This window comes from Nematolebias whitei, chromosome 1, assembly GCF_014905685.2.
Source record: "Nematolebias whitei isolate Nwh7 chromosome 1, NemWhi1, whole genome shotgun sequence".
In the NCBI taxonomy this organism is placed as follows: Eukaryota; Metazoa; Chordata; class Actinopteri; order Cyprinodontiformes; family Rivulidae; genus Nematolebias; species Nematolebias whitei.
In genome coordinates, this window is record NC_056498.1 from 63,844,115 (window position 1) to 63,863,863 (window position 19,749).

At 38.3% G+C, this 19,749-nt stretch overlaps 1 protein-coding gene and 1 long non-coding RNA gene across 2 annotated transcripts in view; one reads left to right on the forward strand and one right to left on the reverse strand.

Annotated features, from left to right (window-relative positions):
* LOC119412970 (multiple inositol polyphosphate phosphatase 1) overlaps positions 1 to 19,749 on the reverse strand; it is a 129,293-nt gene that overhangs the window by 32,392 nt on the left and 77,152 nt on the right. The window lies entirely within an intron of this gene.
* LOC119412999 lies at positions 1,541 to 3,129 on the forward strand. Its single transcript, XR_005186947.1, has 4 exons — positions 1,541 to 1,750; positions 2,186 to 2,278; positions 2,650 to 2,747; positions 2,830 to 3,129. It is a non-coding gene; the product is annotated as an uncharacterized LOC119412999 (long non-coding RNA).

The window sequence follows — 19,749 nt, forward strand, 5'->3', positions numbered from 1 at the left end:
AAAGAACCTCGGAATTACCAGATAGTGAGTAAACGTCATTACAAATAAAAACACAGAGTGTTAGTCTGATATGTCTACTTCACATCCTCCTTCAACACCATGATCCCCCAAACCCTGATGGACAAACACTGGGACTAAGCCCCTCCATTTGACACTGGGTACTAGACTTCTTAACAAACAGACCACAGTTAGTGAGGATCCACAACTTTTCCTCCTCCACCATAACCCTCAGCACTGGCTCTCCTCAGGGATATGTGTTGAGCCCCCTCCTGTTTACTCTGCTCACATATGATTGTGCAGCTACCCATCCAGGCTGTCACATTGTAAAGTTTGCAGATGATACAGCGGTAGTTGCATCACAAACAATGATGAGTCGAGCTACAGGCAAGAGGTGGAACACCTGGAGAGCTGGTGCAAAGAGAATAACCTTCAGATCAATGCGAAAAAGACAAGGAGATGATTGTGGACTTCAAAAGGAACAAACACACTTACACCCCCTTGATGAACATAAGAGGATCTGCAGTAGTGGTCTCCAGCTACAAGTACTTGGGTGTACAAATGTATGACAACCTCAGCTGGGACAACAACATCACCAGCCTGATCAACAAAGATCATCAGAGACTCTACTTCCTCATTCGGCTGAGACGAGCTGGTCAGGGAAGCTCAGTCCTCACCTCCTTCTACAGGTGTGCAGTGGAGAGCATCCTGTGCTCCTATGGCAAGCCCTTTTAACATAAAATAGGATTCACCACGCTTACATTCCAGATATCTGAAACTGAGTTTTGACTAGACATATTGGTTATTTAAGATATCTTGAATTGCATTTTGACTAGTCAAAATACTCATTTAAGATATCTCTAATTACATTCTGACTAGTCATAATGACGTCAGATTTACCATTGAGTTGTATGGAGGCTTCAATTCAAGATATCTTGAACTGAATTTTGACTAGTCAAAAATACAGTTCTAGATATCTCTAAGTTAATTTTGACTAGTCATTATTTGCTTTCAAGATATCTCACTTTTAGTTCTGACTAGTCATAATTACAATTAAAGATATCTTAAATTACGTCATTATTCAAGATATCTTAAATGTATTTGTAGATATCAAAAATGAAGTTTTGACTAGTGCAAATTAAATTGTAGATATCTTGAAAGCAAATAACGACTAGGCAAAACTAACTTAAAGATATCTAGAACTGTACTTTTGACTAGTCAAAATTCCTTTTAAGATATCTCAAAATGAATTCAAGATATCTTGAATATTTTATCATGTAGACGGCTTTTCTATTTAAGATATCTTGAATTCACATTTTGACTAGTCAGAATGACATTCAAGATATCTTGAATTGTTATTCTGACTAGTCAAAACGTCACAGATTTACGTAGCATTTTGGCGGAAAAATCATAAAGCATTGTAGCCTTTTTATTTTATAATCTGCAAAATCAGGTCAGTCCAACACAACGCTCGTATTTTTAACATGATTTTTAGCGCGGCAGCTCGGATTATTTATTGTATCTGCAACAAGAATACTCTTTTGCGACGTCTTTTTCACGACAACCGGAAACCGACACTTCCTGCTTTGCGAGTTTTTGCACTGAGGAGAAATGTCTCTCTTTTCAACATCTTTGCTTAATTTGCCAACTTTTCTTTCGCTGCCGAGGAGGAAATCGCAGCGGCGAATTCTCGAACTAATAAACTTGAAAGGATAAAAGTTCTTCCATGAAGAAAATATCCTCAGCTGTCAAGGTAAGAAAAGACGTAGCTTAGCAAGCTAACCGTTAGCTACAACATATGAAGCGCATAAACATCGAGATAAAGAAGCCTAATTTAGTGTGCTACATTATTTGGAGTGTTTGAGACAGACATGATATAAAATCTTTAATTATATTTTTATGAGGTTCCATTAGTGCCAAACATATGTTTATGTGTATGTAGCGTGCTGTGTATATGTAAGGTGATGTGTTAAATGAATCCATCTACAATCTATTACTTGTTTAAAGCTAAATATGTTATAACAAGTATTAATTATATATATATGTGTGTGTGTGTGTGTGTGTGTGCTAAAAACAGATCTATTTTAGATCTCACTGGGTGTTGAAAAAAGAAATGTTGGCTTATTTCTGTAGAAGTGCAGCTGGTGAAGGTTTTTGTAACCATGTAGTTGCACTTTTTTTTTACCAGACTGCCCACTACTCCCAACTCCAGCTGCCAACTGGTCCTCCTGTACTGGCCCGCACAAGAGATTTACAAAGAAGGCACAGACAAAGAACACAGGTAAAAAAATAAAATAAGAGTGGAACACATTCTTTTCTGTTATATTATTTAGTATATGATGGTTATGATTCTCATCACAATAATTGTAACAACTTTCCCACCTGTATATTATTAGTGCCATGTGAAATTTGTCATAGTCTCAATATTACTTGTGTCAAATATATTTTTCTCTCCTAACTTGTTTAGAATTGTTTGTTTTTGTAGGTAATGAATAATGCAGGTTCAACCTCTATGAATTAGTAATATTTGCAAGTTAAGTAAAAATCTTAACTCTCAGATCTGTCTCATTGTGTCCTACCAAATTGCTCATTTGTCTCTTTACATTTATTTATTTTTTATTTTGACGTATTTTTATGTTTATTTCTTGAAAGGGAATCCATCCTGAACCTGCCAGCGAGGTGGTGGTGGTGTGAAAGCCCAAAACTGGTGAAAAGATGTTTGCACTCCACGCTTTACAGAGCTTTCACAGGTATAACCTTTGGGTTAATGTTTTTATGTCCATGTTTCCTTTGTCAGAACTTATTGTGATTCTGTCACTCGTGTGTTTGTAGGACCACTTCCAGATCCTGACATCCTGGCATCGGGAGAAAAACAGCACCAGCTGGCGTCTCAACCACTTATCACACTTATCCTAGAGATGGTCTCTCAGCTTTGGAGCTGGTACCATCCAGACTTGGGCCTGTGCCACAGGGCTCACTGAGGTCTCACCAGTGCCCACCTGAGAAGTCCTGCGCAGCATCATTCTGCACCACATGGCTCCAGACCTCCCTGCTCTTCCTTCGATGCTGCATAGTCTTCCCAACATGTGTTTTGTGTCCACACTTGATCAACTTATGCACCTTCAGTCTCTGCAAGTGTCACATTAAGTACAGGCCAGAACCAGGGAGCAGTCCAGATGTCCTGCATGGGTACAGCTTCGACAACCAAGGCTTACTGCTAGCTGTTTACGCTTTCCGTGTTGCTTACAGAGGAAGTGCGGAAGAGGAGTCTGCTGATAGCACTGACAGCTCAGATGATCAGCGGGTACACTAAACAATAACTGTTGAACGGGTATGGTGTGATGAATGGATTGATGATTGATTGATTGATTGATTGATTGATTGATCAGATGAAGTCTAAACTGGACATGTTTTACTTCAACACCTTCATCCATGTGTTTATATCAATGCAGCAAGAAACATAAAATTTATAAATCACCCTTTTGTTCCTTCATATTTTTAATCAGTCTCAATCTGTGTGAATCACTGTAAATACTATATCCTGATGCTGCTCAATGATCCAGGTAGGAAAATCTAAAAAAAAGTTGTCTGGTCCTCTGGACATTCAAAAAGCAAAACAACAAAACAAACACACACAAAATGTAGAAACGTTTCGTCTCTCATCCAAGAGACTTCCTCAGTCTGAGGTGCTGTATTCAGCTCAGTCTCTTAAATAGCACCTTCTCAGAGTGGATCAACCAGTTTGCTGCTGACAACCATGTGTAAATGTGTGAACCATTTATTACTTCATTTTATGCTTGTGTTTAATAAATGTTTTAATGTTAAATGGTTATTGTTGCACCGGGGTCTGAGAGAAATGTAATTTCAATCCTGTGTATGTCCTGTACATGTTGCAGTTTTTGACAATAAAAGTGACTTTGACTTTGAGCAGCACCTCAGACTGAAGAAGCCTTTCGGATGAAAGACGAAACGTTTCTACCTTCTTTTTTTTTTGTTTGTTTTGGTTTTTTGAATGTCCAGAGGACCAGACTTAACTTTTTAGATGTAAATACTGTAAATAGTTATTCATGAAAAATACATAAATGTGCCAATTTATTTAATTTGAAATTACATAATTTGATAAAATATCTATAATCCACTATCAATTTATAGTGTACAGTTATAAAATGTTAACTTAAATAGTTAAATGTTTTTTGTTTTTACTAGATATTGTAAATTGCACTTGTTTTCCTTGTAATTCAACTGAATCAATCCACAAATAAAAAAAACAGTACAGTATGCTGCTCAAGTGTGTTTTAATTGAAGAATGTTTAAAATAATTCAAAACAAACTATCTACCGGTAACTACGTAACACTAGAACAATTTACATACATGTGACAAGCTTGGGTATGGATGTTATTTTTATTTTATAAACTTACTGCAACACAACCTTAGGACTTTCACCCAAGGACATCATTTATACACAGAAAAGACACTTGGGTTTGTTTACAAGTAAACACTGTGGAACGGAACTACACGAGTCTCAACTGTCACCTTCAACCTGGAATATAAATATGAAATTAACAAAAATAAATATGAATAATACTTAAGAATTGCAAAACAAACAAACATGGGCCTCACATTCACATACAAAAATCCAAAAGCCAGTCAGTCTTCTCTCAGGTAAGACACTGCCTAATAATGGTGACTCAAGCAGGCTGTGAGAGCGCAGTAAAGCATGGTAGGACAGATACGGTGGTTTTCTTGCCCCACAAGAACAACCAGGAACTGAACAAAAACAACAGCGCAGAGACTGAGCCATTTTCCTCACTGTCTAACACTAACACTATAGCCACAGGAAGTTGTGGCATTTTCTAACAATGTTGTCCAGAAACAGCTAGCGCCATTGCAGCCACACAAAATTCTGCAGGCAGCTGTTTGAACAGCTAAGTTGCAGCCGCGGGTCCTACGCGTCATTTCTTAATTCAAGATATCTAAAAGTGTCATTCTGACTAGTCATAATTACATTCGAGATATCTTGAATTGTAATTACGGATGTTTGACCCTTCAAATGACAAATAAAGTGACGTCATTCAAGATATCTTGAATTACATTTTGACTAGTCAAAATGTAATTCAAGATATCTTGAATTGTTATTCTGACTAGTCAGAATGTAATTCAAGATATCTTAAATTAGCATTCTGACTAGTCAAAATGTAATTGTGCCTAGTCAAAACTCAATTTAAGATATCTAGAATGTAACTACAGATAGTCAGACTACTCGATTTTATGTTAAAAGGGCTTGCCATAGTGCTCCAGCATCAATGTGTGGCATGGAGGCTGCACAGCTGCAGAAAGAAAAGCTTTGCAGAGAGTGGTGAAGGCTGCACAGAAGACTGTTGAGTCAGTCTCCCCACCATCACAGACATTTACACCTCCAGATGCAGAAAGAGGGCCACCTGCATCATGAAGGACCTCACTCACCCAACACAGACACACTTTTTGCTCCGATCCCCTCAGGAAGGAGGTTGAGGAGCATTAAGTGTACAAACTTATTTGTATTATCGAAAGTGTATTTCGCAAAGTGAAAGAACAGACATTTAATCTGAAATAACAATAACACACAGATCATACCTGGGATCCTGAACAGAAAATTAACATAACCAGCCGTTGAGTTTGACAAGCAAGTTACTGGTAAATTCACCAGTCTCATTCCACATCATTGAATCCATTTAACTCTTCATCCTCAGTGTTGCTTCTGAACAACTCTGCCTTTTGGGGGCATTTGACTTTTCTCAGTTGTCTCGAGGCAAACCATTCACTCTCTCACTCACACCTAGGGACAATTTAAGAGTTACCAATCAGCCTAACATGCACGTTTTTAATCTGTGGGAGGAAACTGGAATACCCGGAGAAAACGCACGCATGCACGGAGAGAACATGCAAACTCCACCCAGAAAGGCCCCCGGACCGGGATTTGAACCGGCAACCTTCTTGCTGAGAGGCTCTACCAGTTGTGCCACGGTGCTGCCCCTGACTCCCACCAGACTTTTCAAAATAAAGCTTATTGAACGCGCTCTGTCTAGTTGAAATTTTTAATTCACTACAGGGGAAGGTTAATAAGAGAGTGGGCAATGTTTGTAGGAGTATGGGAAAGGTTTATAATGCCTTAAAATATATATAAATAATAAAATAAATATAAAACCGCTACTTCGCGGATTTTCCCCTATCACGGGGGTCTCTGGAACATAACCCGTGTGATAGGTGAGGGATCACTGTATTACTGAAGTGATACAGTTCTTACACTGTATTTATTAGTTAATTCAAACTAGGTGGGCTCCAAAATGAGTGGTCAGATTCACACCTTACACCGAGATGAGTACAACCCTCCACCAGACACTCCCTCCAGACTGGTTATGATGACACAGTTGTTTACTGTCAAGCTAAAACAGTTGTTAAGGCTTTCCAGGTTTTGAGATCTGCTTTTGACATCATCCAGTCAGATTTTATCCTCAAATGGTGCTCTCTTGGAGTTTGTTGATTCCTACAAATATTTGGGTATCTTGGTTGATTCACATCTCTCGTTTAAGCTCCACATGGAAAACTTGGTAAGGAAACTGAAAGTAAAACTGGGTTTCTTTTTCAGAAATAGATCCCGTCTTGACTACTAGGAAACACCTTGTAACTGCGAGTTTCCTTCGGTGACATTATTTACATGAACGCTCCTACAAGAACCCTGCAGATGTTGGATGCTGTCTATCACGGTGCACTAAGATTCATAACTGGCCGTAACTACGTACCCATCACTGCACCCAGTATTCACTGGACAACTGGTCATCATTAACTTCACGCAGACTCTCACTAGTACATTTTCATGTTTAAATCCCTTCTTGGTCTGTTGCCTTCATACATCTCCTCCTACATGTCTCTGCATGAGTGCAGCTACAGCGTGCGCTCTCAGGACATTATTACAGGTGCTGGTCACAAAATTACAATATCATGAAAAAGTTGATTTATTTCAGTAATTCCAATCAAAAAGTGAAACTTGTATATTGTAAGGGTTTGTCCCCGAGGCTCAACGGGATTAACCTGTCTAAATAAAGCTTGAACGAATGGTTCAAGTCCAGCATTAAAATGAAAGTTTAGCCCATTATCTATAACATGAACAGATTTAAAGTCATTGTTTCTGTTATTTTAAAGCCAGCTCAGCCATCTTGACTCAGATTAACTCCAAAAACCAGTGAGTCAAGGCTGCACATACTCACTATAGGGTTCTATAACATTCCAGTGAGATATTTTGCTAACAGGTGGACACACACAGACATTGTTTTCTACACCCACTGGTATTTACCTGCAGCACACAGACAGCAGCTCCTGTTCTCGTGTTCGTAGCTACCATCAGCACACACGTCCCTTCGGTTCCGCAGCACATTATTCAGCAACAACTGGACTTTTTCTTCCGGTTCTGTAGAAACTGAGGAGCTGAGAGGCAGAAAGCGAAAGTGAAGGTGTGTGTAATGTCGATCATAAGCAAAAATAATAATAATAAGAATAAAAATAAACATTTGACCTAACTGTTGTCTGTTGTCAGTGACCAACTTATTTAAAACATCGGTGTTGTGTCGAACTCTAGCTCCCCATTTGTTGGTGTCTCGTTGCTCCACCACAAACAAGACACCGAGTTATTTTATAACATAAAACCTGAAACTAATGAAGTTTACTTTTATCTCCAGTTATCAGACAGGATTAAAGCAAGCAAATCCTGTCCTACCCATACGACCTGACCTCTTTTAAAGCGTCACTTTGCAAACCAAGTCCAACAAGAGTCTGAAAAGATTGTAGGGTTGTACTTACATCAAAGAGTAGAAAAATAAAAAAACAAGAAAGCTAAAACCCGACGAGGACTTCGCTGACTTTATCATCTTGTCTTTATGTTCACTTCGAAACAAGCCGCAACATGTTTTTGGGGCGGGTCGGTTTCAGGTGTCGTGCCATAAAGTGAAAGGCTGCCAAAAAGTGATCAGCCGCGGCGGGAGCGCGCACTAAACCAGCAGAAACAGCGACTCTTCCGGTGACGAACAGGCCGTGCGCGCTCCCGCAACGCATGATCTCTTTTTGGCAGACCATCGGTTTAAGGCACAACACCTGTCATAACCGGGATTTTTTTTTTGGTTTGGTTTGTTTCCTAACAACAACAACAACAACAACGACGACGATAATAATATTAAGCACATATTACTGTCACTTTGAAGAAAAAAATAATCAAAGTAATATTTATGACATGATTCTAAGATACATTTTGAAAAATTATCTCGAGATACATTTTATAGCTTTGAAGAAGATTCTCAAAATTATAACCCAACATAAAATTATGAGATGATTATGACTAAACATATCAAATGAAGGATTTTGCACCTCATAATTATGACTTACTACCTTATTTTTATGGTTAGCATCTCATAACTTTGAATAAGCATCTCATAATTATGACTTAGAATATCATAATTATTTCTAAGCATTACATATTTATGACTTACCAATTCATATTTATGATTATCTTATTGAAATTCTAATTTAGCATCTCATAATTAGTATAGTATCTCACAATTATTTTTAGCATCTCATAGTAATTCAGTCAACCTTTATTTATAAAGGTTAATTCCATTGAGCTGACTTAGTCTCTTACAATTATGACTCAGCATCTCATATTCTGAATCACCTCTCAAAACTTTGGTTTAGTATGTCTTAAGCATGACTTAACATGTCATAATTATGAATTAGCTTTGCATAGTTATGATCAGCATCTCACAATAATTCCTTAGCATTTCAACATAGCACCTTAAAATGATTTTTAGTGTTGAATAATTATGACTAAGCAGTTTATATTCATAAATCTCTTAAAATATTAGCTCAAAATCTCATATTTATGCCTTAGCATCTTACAATTATGACCCAGCATGTCATATTTATGACTGAGCATCTCATAATTATCACCCAACATGTCATATTTATGACTCAGTATGTCATAATTATCATAAGCATCTCAACTGTATAGCTTAGCATTGTGAATATATGAGGTTCTAACTCACAAAGTCAAAATTATAAAATGCTAAGTCATAATAATGAACAAAATGTAAGTTGTGATTTTGAGTCAGTATCTTGTAAAAATGACGTGATAAGATTAAGATAAGAATTTTGAGATGACATCTCTTGTTTATGACAGAAAGCATTGTTTATTTCTTTCTCCAGGTAGTGAAAATGGGCTTCCTTACAACAAGATGTTTCTTATTTTCATCTCTTATGATAAAAATAAATTGATGCCACGTTGGCGTTATGCAGCTATAATGTATCAATGCTTTAAAATATAACAAACAACTGTTTATTGTAATTTCTAAAGCTTTTACGTTGTTGTTGTGTGTTTGTTTCTTGGAATAAAGCTTGGAGGAAATGACTAATAAATCTGGAGTGTAGTTCCAGTAAAAAAATAAAAATAAAATCTATACAACCTGTTTTATTGGAAAGTCCCTCAAAAACCATCTAATTCCCCTAAAGGCTGCAGTGTTGCTTAAAATTTTTATTAGAATTTCATAGAACTATAAATGAAGCATACGTCAAAAGATTTTCTTTAATATACTTAACTAAAAAAATTTTTTAAAAAAAAGTAATACTAAACAGAACAATAAAATAAAACAAATGGACATGCTATACTCCCTTTTTCCACTAGACAGCGGTATTGTTCCTTTGGTTTTGATGCTGTTGGAAAATGATCAGAAGAAACCAAGAAGCAAACGTGACAGTATTTATTTTCATTTATTGATCATAGTTGAAATAGTTTCACAGCACTTACATTTTTGTTTCATACAAGAGCCAAGTTCATATGAATGATTCAATATGAGCTTACAAAATCAATAATCACTACTTTGGGATGGAAACAATGTGCCACACATAATTTTTTTAATTGTTAATTTTTTTAGCGCTATTTAAGAAACTTACTTCTTGCTTCCACTCTGTATATCAGAGAAATGTCACGTTTGTTTTGCTGATAACTTTCAGGATTGCTGGTTTATTTTTGAGATAAGTTTGAGGAAGGTTAATAAAACTCAATTTGAAGGAAAACTCTAATGAGGTGTTTTTACATCAAATTTCCTACTGAGTCACAGTGTCACATCTGTTACTGTCTCCTCATAAGGCTCACTTGCAGAGCAGAGCTCAACACTCACAGGTGTAGGAGATTTATGCGTTGCCCCCCCCCCCCCCCCCTCTTTTTAAACTTGCAGCATCATCAGATGAAGTCTGGTGCACAATTTGGCAGTTCACACACAATACTTGCATCACACCTGCATACGAGCATGAAAGCATATTTATGTCAGCGTGAGGCATTATGTTTAAAAGGCTTAAGGATAGTAAAAATATGTCAAAAGTACAAGTGAAGATTTTCAACAACAATGTTTTGATTGGTGACTTGAACAAAAACAACCTTGTCCCATCTGTGAAACACGGTGGTGGTAGTATTACGCTTTGAGTTTGACCTGTTTCAAAAAGAAGCAAGATGATTTGTTCATTTGTTTTTAACCTGGAAAAGTTTCATTTGAATAAATTTGGCATAGTCCAACTAAAGTGCAGCTTGTGTGAGGAAACTCACCAATTTACGAGAGTGCACAAAAACACACAAAGCGAAAATTCCATACTTTTAAAAAAATCTTCTCACAGATTTGACTAAAAAAATAAAAAATAAATTTTATTTTGTCTTCCTCTTTATCTCCTTTTAGGGTCAGTCCATTAAGGATAAGGATGATTAGTTTATTAGATTTTTCCATTTCAAAGTAACATTTATTCTTTTAAAGCAACACGAGTCACAAATGAACATAAAAAAGGGCATCCCACAAGGCTCCATACTTGGCCCTTTGCTGTTTAGTCCCTTCATAAACAACTTGCCTCTGCGCTGCTCAGATGTCAACTTTATGCGGATGATGCAGTTCTTTATGCACTCGCTAAGTCACCAGAACAAGTTGCAGAGTTATTATCCAACTGTATGTCTGACATCCAACAGTGGCTCATCCAAAATCACCTAGTTCTGAATCTTTCAAAAACAGCCTCCATGTGTTTCTCAACAAGAAAACTTGATTTAAAAGAAAAAAAAAAAGTTAATTTACAAAATGAAAAAAATAAATCACTCTGTAGTAGAATTTAAATACCTCGGCTTGGTGCTAGATCCTCAACCTAAATTTAATAAACATTTAAAGACAATCTCAAAAACAATACAAAGTAATATTAATTGTTTCAAACTAATTAAAAACTATATACTAACTCAGGCAGCCCTACTATACATGCATTATGATTTTTTTGTCATATATCATATTGCTTGACCGGATGGGCACAGGCCTCTCCAACTGCAACCATTGGCTCTTTATACAATCGGGCTATAAAAATTATGGCTAAAAAGCCAATCTGCTATCATCACGGTACCATTATTAAAAAAAATATAATCTAATGAGCTTTGACAGCTTTATTAGTTTTTGTTTTCTTAAACTCTTTCATAAATGCATCAGTCGTGTAGCACCTGAGCCATTACTTACATTTGTTGAGAGACAAAACAGCAACGGAGTTACTAGAATATCACAAATCACGACTGTAAAATTTTGCAGGACAACTTCTGGACACACGTCCTTCTATATTAGGAGCTCATTACCATCTGATTTTAAGACCATAACTGACATGAAAATATTCACTTCAAGGCTTAAGAATTGAACCAGAATTGTACTCATTTTAAAATGCTATAATTGTTTTAACTCTGTAGTTTTAAATGCATTGTTTTATATGTATTTTTCATCATTTTATTGTAATTGCTGTTGATCTTAACGTTTCATTTAACCAACTGTTAAAGCTCCTTCTAGGGACGGGTGTTGCCAGTTAGCTTTGGCTATCTACACTGTTTCTTGTGTCTGTCCCTATCAAATAAACAATAAATAAATAAATAAATGTCCAAGCTGTATGAAGATCATATGATAATTCAAATTATTTTTTACTTTCAGCTCCATACTTTATGTTTGTCTCGTCCTCTCTGCACACACACATTTTTCTCCTCCCGCTTTATGTTTGTTCGTACGTTTGCGAATGCTAAATATAACTTACTTGACTTTTAGCAACAGGCCACAGTGAAAGCAATACTTTAGATAGTGTGATGTTTCACGACAACAAAACAAACAAACAAACAAAAAAACTTATTTCCACAAAGCTACCAGCAGAGAGCTGCAGCTCATAGACTGATGTTCTGTGGAGACGTATTATAATCCACGGCCGATGTGTTCCACCTTTTGTCGCCCCCGGGTCAAACGCACTGCGAGGCAAAGCAATCGCTCCACTGAGACAGAGGGAAGAGAGAAAACTAAAAACTAAAAAAAAAAAAAAGATGAAAACAGTGCTTTTGTTGTTCGGAGGAATCTGCTGAAAGCAGCTGCTTTGCACAAACATCTAAAGAAATTCAGGGGAGGCGGCAAGTTGCAGATCTTTGCTTTGAGTGGAGGAAAAAAGTTGTTATTGTAGGTTTAAACTCATTAAAACTGTGTGTTTTATATATTTAGTTCTAGTAACAGTGCCCTCAATTATATATACATTTATATATATATATATATATATATATATATATATATATACAGCATATTCATATATACATATATAAATTAGGTCATCGTCATAACCTAAAAATAACAAGTGACGTGTTTTTTTTCCCCTCCAGACTTTACGATAGCGTTCACATCCATCTCACTTTCACCTGCAGTCTCTCTTCTTGTGCATTTATCAGTTTAGAGTTTCACACTTTTCACGTACGGTGAAAGTCTGCTTCGTGAGTTGAGGTTAAACATTTTGAAACGAGCCGTTGCACTTTTTCCTGCAGCGCCAGCGTGGTTAGGCCTGCAGGTGATTGTTGCACCGTGAAGCTTTTGGCTCTTCACTTTCAGTCCAAACTTATATTCTTGTGCAACTTTTACACTGAAGATGAACATTCTGACCTAGTTCCTATGGGAGGGAGGGAATGTGAACCATTCAACCTTTAAAAACCCGGACTTTTAACGTTTTTTTGCCCCCTTCTAAAAATATTTGATATTCAGGTTCAAAGGGTAAAATAGGCTCATTAATGTGAGACAAATACAAATTCGTAATTTTGTACGCAAACTGTGCCCACTGTAGAAGGAACAGTAACTGGGAGGACAAACCCAGTGCTGCTTCTCACAGAGAACAGGAAGAGAGTCATGCTGCTCTTCAGCTACAGGAAATAACCTTGCTGCTGATGACGCAGGTCTCATGGGAAAGCTCTTGCAAGCTCAGTGCATGAGCAGCGGGGTTGTGCAACACGTTGCCGTGCAGACACACGCAGCAACACATCTCTTGTGTGCCCCTACTGTACATCAGAACTATACGGGATGTGTTTTACCCCCAAAAACTGGCAAACACAGTTACAGTATCTCCCCGTCTTTCTGTTTCCCCTCAGCTTACACACTTGTGCACACACGCCAGATGAAAAGACACAAATCTGTAAAGCTGCCACTTGATGATAAGCTTTTGCAGAGAGCTTTCCCCCAGCAACACGTCCAGCGGTCTGCCTAATTAGAGGCGAGAGTGTCTGTGGGCAGCGGAGTCTGCGTCTGCACATGGAAGGGGGATTTGGCCGCGAGCGCTCATTCATTGGGCTATCTGGTGCGAAGACAATGGTGAAGAGTGTCGACTGGATGTCTTGTTTCCAGAAAAAAAAAAAGGCAGGAATAATGCCAGTTTAAACCCACTTAGAGATGGATTTACTGGGGGACTGTTGGTATTGGAAACATCCAAATCAAAACAGAGCAGCAGCAAGGCAGCTGAGCCTGCAGGTGAGGCCAAAATGATCCAAACCCTGCATGTCCCATATTTCACCTGTCCTCTTTGCCCTCAAGCAGAGCTGCTGCGCTCATCCTTTGTATGAAGCATAACGTGAGAGAACGTTCTTTCATTCCCTCACTAACAACCGTTCTCTCGTTTCTGCGGCAGCTGCGAAGTCTGTGGGCTTTACGCATCCTAATGTCGAGGTGTGGGGTGCAATGATGGTTCTAAAACATGGGTTCAGGCTTGACTTTGCATTTGTTACAGATGACACATATCTTTAAAGATTTTATACATAAAAAATATTAACTTACGCTGGATGACTTCAAGTTGTCATTTAGTACTAATGTGAAGAACCTCGTTGTGTTTTTGTCTTTTAGCACCCACAGGAAAAGAGTCACCAGGATTTGTTCACCGGCTCAGTAAAATTAGAAACATTTGTCACAAAGTGATGCAGGAAAAACTGGTTAATGCATTTATCACTTTTAGATTAGAATTATTTATCTGGATGTCTGAAAAACTCTAAAATAAATCCATTCAGTTGATCCAAAATGCTTCTGATTAATTCCCCAATTCTAGCTTCTCGTTATCAGCTTCCCTGTAAATGGTTTACTTGTGGTTCCTAGAGATTGTAAAAGTAAAATGGGAGGTAGAACTCTCCTCTCTTTGAGGAATCATCTTCCAATTTATGTCTGTGAGACTGACTCTGTTTATTTTCTGATCTGATTCCTTTCCAATTAATCCTATAGTCTTGGGTTTCCTGAGCTCTCCCTTAGTTATCCTGCTTTAGATTTTACTAGTGGAGGACAAACTGACCACATTTCCTCACTCTGCTGCTGTCTTTACTTGCTCTATTCTCCATCTTTCTTCATGCTGCTGTCATTGGCTGTTTTTCTTAGTTTTTTTTTCTACAGAAACAACTCCTGGACCAGTACCTTCTGTGATTCTGAACCAGTACCTTCTGTGATTCTGAACCATACCTTCTGTGATTCTGAACCAGTACCTTCTGTGGTTATGAACCAGTACCTTCTGTGGTTCTGAACCAGCACCTTCTGTGGTTCTGAACCAGCACCTTCTGTGGTTCTGAACCAGCACCTTCTGTGGTTATGAACCAGTACCTTCTGTGATTCTGAACCAGTACCTTCTGTGATTCTGAACCAGTACCTTCTGTGGTTCTGAACCAGCACCTTCTGTGGTTCTGAACCAGCACCTTCTGTGGTTCTGAACCAGCATCTTCTGTGGTTCTGAACCAGCACCTTCTGTGGTTCTCAGTTGAGAGAGATGGTTCAGCTGGGGGTTTCCTCCTGTTTAGGGGGAGTGTTCCTCTCCATGCACATCAACGTACTATTCAGGACGGGGGATTGTGATGCTGTAAAGATGTAGAACAATCTGCTGAATTCCTTAGTTAGGTAACTTTCTACAAACTGACATTTCATATTGTACTGTAATCTGAACTGTACTGTAATCTGAACTGTATTGTATGTGAATGTACTGTACTGTAATCTGAATTGTACCATATGTGAATGTACTGTAATCTGACCTGTACTGTAATCTGAACTGTACTGTAATCTGACCTGTACTGTAATCTGACCTGTACTGTAATCTGAACTGCATTGTATGTAAATGTACTGTACTGTAATCTAAAATGTACTGTATGTGAATGTACTGTACTGTAATCTGAATTGTACTGTATGTTAATGTACTGTACTGTAATCTGAATTGTACCATATGTGATTGTACTGTAATCTGAACTGTACTGTAATCTGACCTGTACTGTAATCTGACCTGTACCGTATGTGAATGTATTGTACTGTAATCTGAACTGTACTGTATGTTAATGTACTGTACTGTAATCTGAACTGTACTGTATGTGAATGTATTGTACTGTAATCTGAACTATACTGTATGTTAATGTACTGCAATCTGAATTGTACTGTATGTGAATGTATTGTACTGTAATCTGAAATGACTGTAATTGGATTTGAACCAGTATCTAAATTGAATTCTTTGATTTGGACTCGTTTTTTTCCCTTTTGTTTGGGGTCTTGGGATGACTGTTATTGTTTATTGGTACAACATGTTAGATTTGGAAGCACAGAAGATGATGAAGTACATAGGAGTGGTAACGAAAAAGACAAGGCTAAGGTAATTTGAAGCCAAGCACTGAAAGTTTCCTGTTTTGCCTCCAACATTAATCCAAGAAACGTAAGTGAGCCATGCTTTAGGACACAGAGAGCACATGTGTGACTTGGCTTTCCGTCGACGGGCGATAATCTTGCAACAAATGCTTGTGCCATTTCACGTTGCAGCACATATAGTTTTACAAACTCTTTATAGCTAATCACCGCACATGCTAGTTTAAGCAACATAACACACATTTAGAGGACGTCAAAAAACTTAAAATGCAAGTTTTGGTACCCACCCACACAGAAAATACTCATAAATGTGTATTGAAACAGACACACAACACATGAACAAAGCTATCACCTCCCACCCAGAAAGAACTGGAAAATATTAACCTTTTCATCTCAAGTCACTTTTCCATCCAACTTCATGCACCGCGGCACGCGAACATGCCTTCAGATGCATGGCACACTGCACGGTACGAGTGCACGAGTCCCCCTGCGAGCAAACAGGGAGACAAACCAGCAGCTGCACACAACTCAGAGGGAACGTTGGAGAATTCAGGGAGTGGGGAGTCATTTTGTTCAAGAGGACCAAACTGCAGGAAATGAGAATCACTGGCCCTCCCCTGTGACCGAATTTACAATCTGTGCCTGAAATCAGTTGGAGGAAGAAAGGAAAACAGAGAAAGTTCGCTGGAGAAGGAAATGTTTGAGCAGCTATAAATAGAAGGCCTGTGTTTGAAATGATACTGAAAGGCGCGCAGTCATTTATTATTCAGCTCATATTGCTCCGTGTTTATCACGTTAAAAGAAACTTCACAGGCCTGCTTTCAACTCCCGTACGCTGGCAGCTTTAAGGCTGGAGACAGGATTCAGTGGATGGTTGTGACAGCACGCCGTTTATCTGCAAAGGATTTCTAAGTGTACAAAAGGTTTTAGCGCGACGCTGCAAATAAAGAGACGTGAACATTACGTTTACGTATTTGAAATAAAATACAAATCTCCAGTACTTTTTAATCAAACTTTTAAAATGCAGCTCGTGCTAAGAAGAGAGAGGTACAGCTGTTTCGGCTAAACCTCGTGAACGATGTACCTCATACACTAGCTCTCAGCGTACACGTTAGGAATGACTCTCAGCTACCACACGAGGAAATCTGGCCTCCAGCTCTAATGTTAAAAATCTTGGTGTTATTTTTTATCAGAACGTGTTTTATCTCCCACAATAAAAACGTTACTAGAACCGCCTTCTTCCACCTGCGTAATATCACTAAAATCAGAAACATCTTGTCTAAAAATGATGCAGAAAAACTGGTTCAAGCATTTGTCACGTCTAGACTGGACTATTGCAATGGTTTGTTATCTGGGTGTCCAAAAATATCTTTAAAAAGTAACAAAGTCCATGTTCAATAATCCAGGTGTGCAATGCAACAATTTTCAGTCAGGTCATCTGGACAGTTTCTTTCTTCTTTTTTTTTTTTTGGAATGGAAAGTGAAACATTTCAGCAAAAAAAAAAAAAAAGAAAGAAACTGTCCAGATGACCTGACTGAAAATTGTTGGATTCTTTAAAAAGTCTTCAGTTAATCCAAACTGCTGCTGCCAGAGTCTTAACTGGAGTTAGTGGGAGAGATCAAGTCCAGCATTGAATTCAAAATCTTACGTCTAACCTTCAAAGCTCTCAACAACCTAGCTTCAGCTTATATTCGAGATCTTATTGTTCCATATTTTCCCAACAGAGCACTTCGCTGTCAGACTGCAGGCTTACTCGTGGTTCCTAGAGTTTCCAAGAGCAGAATGGGAGGAAGATCTTCCAGTTATCAGGCTCCTCTCTTGTGGAACCAACTTCCAGTTTTTGTCTGTGAGGCTGACACATTGTCCAGTTTAAGGACTGGGCTTAAGACTTTCCTTTTTGATAAATCCTATAGTTAGGGTCAGCTTGTCATGCAGTCTTAAGCTTAGACTACTAGAGGACAAATTGACCTAATTTCCTTAAGTGAATTGTTAAAATTGAACATTTTTCATTTGATATTATTTCTATCTTAACGTGATTCTCGACCTGCCATCGTGTATCTGTTCCTCTCAAACCCAGCCGGTCGAAGCAGATGGCCGCTTGTCCTGAGCCTGGTTCTGCTAAAGGTTTCTTCCTCATGAGGGAGTTTTTCCTTTCCACTGTCGCCTTCATGCTTGCTCAAGATGAGAGTTCTGTGATGAAGGTAAATTCAAAGCAGTCTGCTCCTCAGATAAATAGTGTTAAATTATTATTATTATTTATATTAAAGTTTCTGTTCAGTGCCCTGAGACGACTTCTGTTGTAACTTGACGCTGTATAAATAAACTGAAATAAAATGAATTTAACTGAAATGATATAGGGCAGCACGGTGGCGCAACTGGTAGAGCTGCTGCCTCTCAGCGAGCAGGTCCCCGGTTCAAATCCCGGTCCGGAGGCCCTTCTGGGTGGAGTTTGCATGTTCTCTCCGTGCATGCGTGGGTTTTCTCTGGGTTCTCCGGTTTCCTCCCACAGACCAAAAACATGTATGTTAGGCTGATTGGTAACTCTGAATTGTCTCTAGATGTGAGTGAGAGAGTGAATGGTTGTTTGTCTCGTTTGTCTCATTGTGTCCCTGTGATGGACTGGAGACCTGTCCAGGGTGTACCCCACCCCTCGTACAGGGATTGCTGGACATGGGCACCGGCGACCCCTGTGACCCAAAATGGAAGAAGTGGGTGAAAGATGGATGGATGAATTGATAGATCATTCTCTGTAAAACTGACAGAGTTTTAGCTATTTTCGTGTTGGCTAATGTTGATTAGCTGTGGTGACCATTATCAATGGGGTTGGTTCCAAAAGTGAATGAGCTGTGGATGCACATCCAGGGATTACTTTCTGAGCATTTTATTTAAATTTGTCAGTTGCTTTATAAGATATTTTGCTAACAGAGAGAAAGGGTTGACTATAACCGTTAAGAACAGTTGGCTGTAGTGGCCATTTTGAATAGGATCGACTCCAAATGTTAACCCGTTGTAGATGTGCAACCAAGGATTCCTTTCTGAGAACTTCAATATAATCCAAATTTGTGGCTCAAGAGATATTTTGCTAACAGATATATTCAGATTAATTCAATACTTAATGTCAAAGTTTTAAAAACAGATCTTGCGGCATCAGTTATCGCTTGAAGCGTGCGTTAAATGATTCTCAGCTACTATCACACCAATGTTTAGCTAGGTATTTGTAAAATGAGCTGATTCATAGCCATTTTTGGGTTTGATGAAGTTGCATAGCTGTGGCGGCCATCTTGAATGAGGTTGACTTTAAAAGTTAAGCAGTCATACAGTGGCCCTGAGGTGTAAATGAACAACATTTGAAAAAACGGAATTACATTTGAAAAAAACAAATTACGTTAAGCCAAAGCGGAAGTGGCCGAAGCAGAAGTGGCCAGAATCACATTTGGAATAAACGGAATTACATTTGAAAAAACGGAATTACATTAAGCCAAACCAGAAGTGGTAGGGGGAGGGGGTGTTTTTAGTTTTTTGGTTAAACTTTATTACTTTATTACTTTATTTAGTAGCCCTGAGGTGGTTTGGCTTAATGTAATTCAGTTTTTTCGAAGGTAATTCCATTTTTTCCAAATATGATTTCGGCCACTTCCGCTTCAGCCACTTTCGCCTTCCCCTTTGGCTCAATGTAATTCCATTTTTTCAAATGTAATTCCATTATTTTCAAATGTGATTCTGGCCACTTCCGCTTTGGCTACTTCCACTTCGACCACTTCCGCCTTCCACTTTGGCTCAAT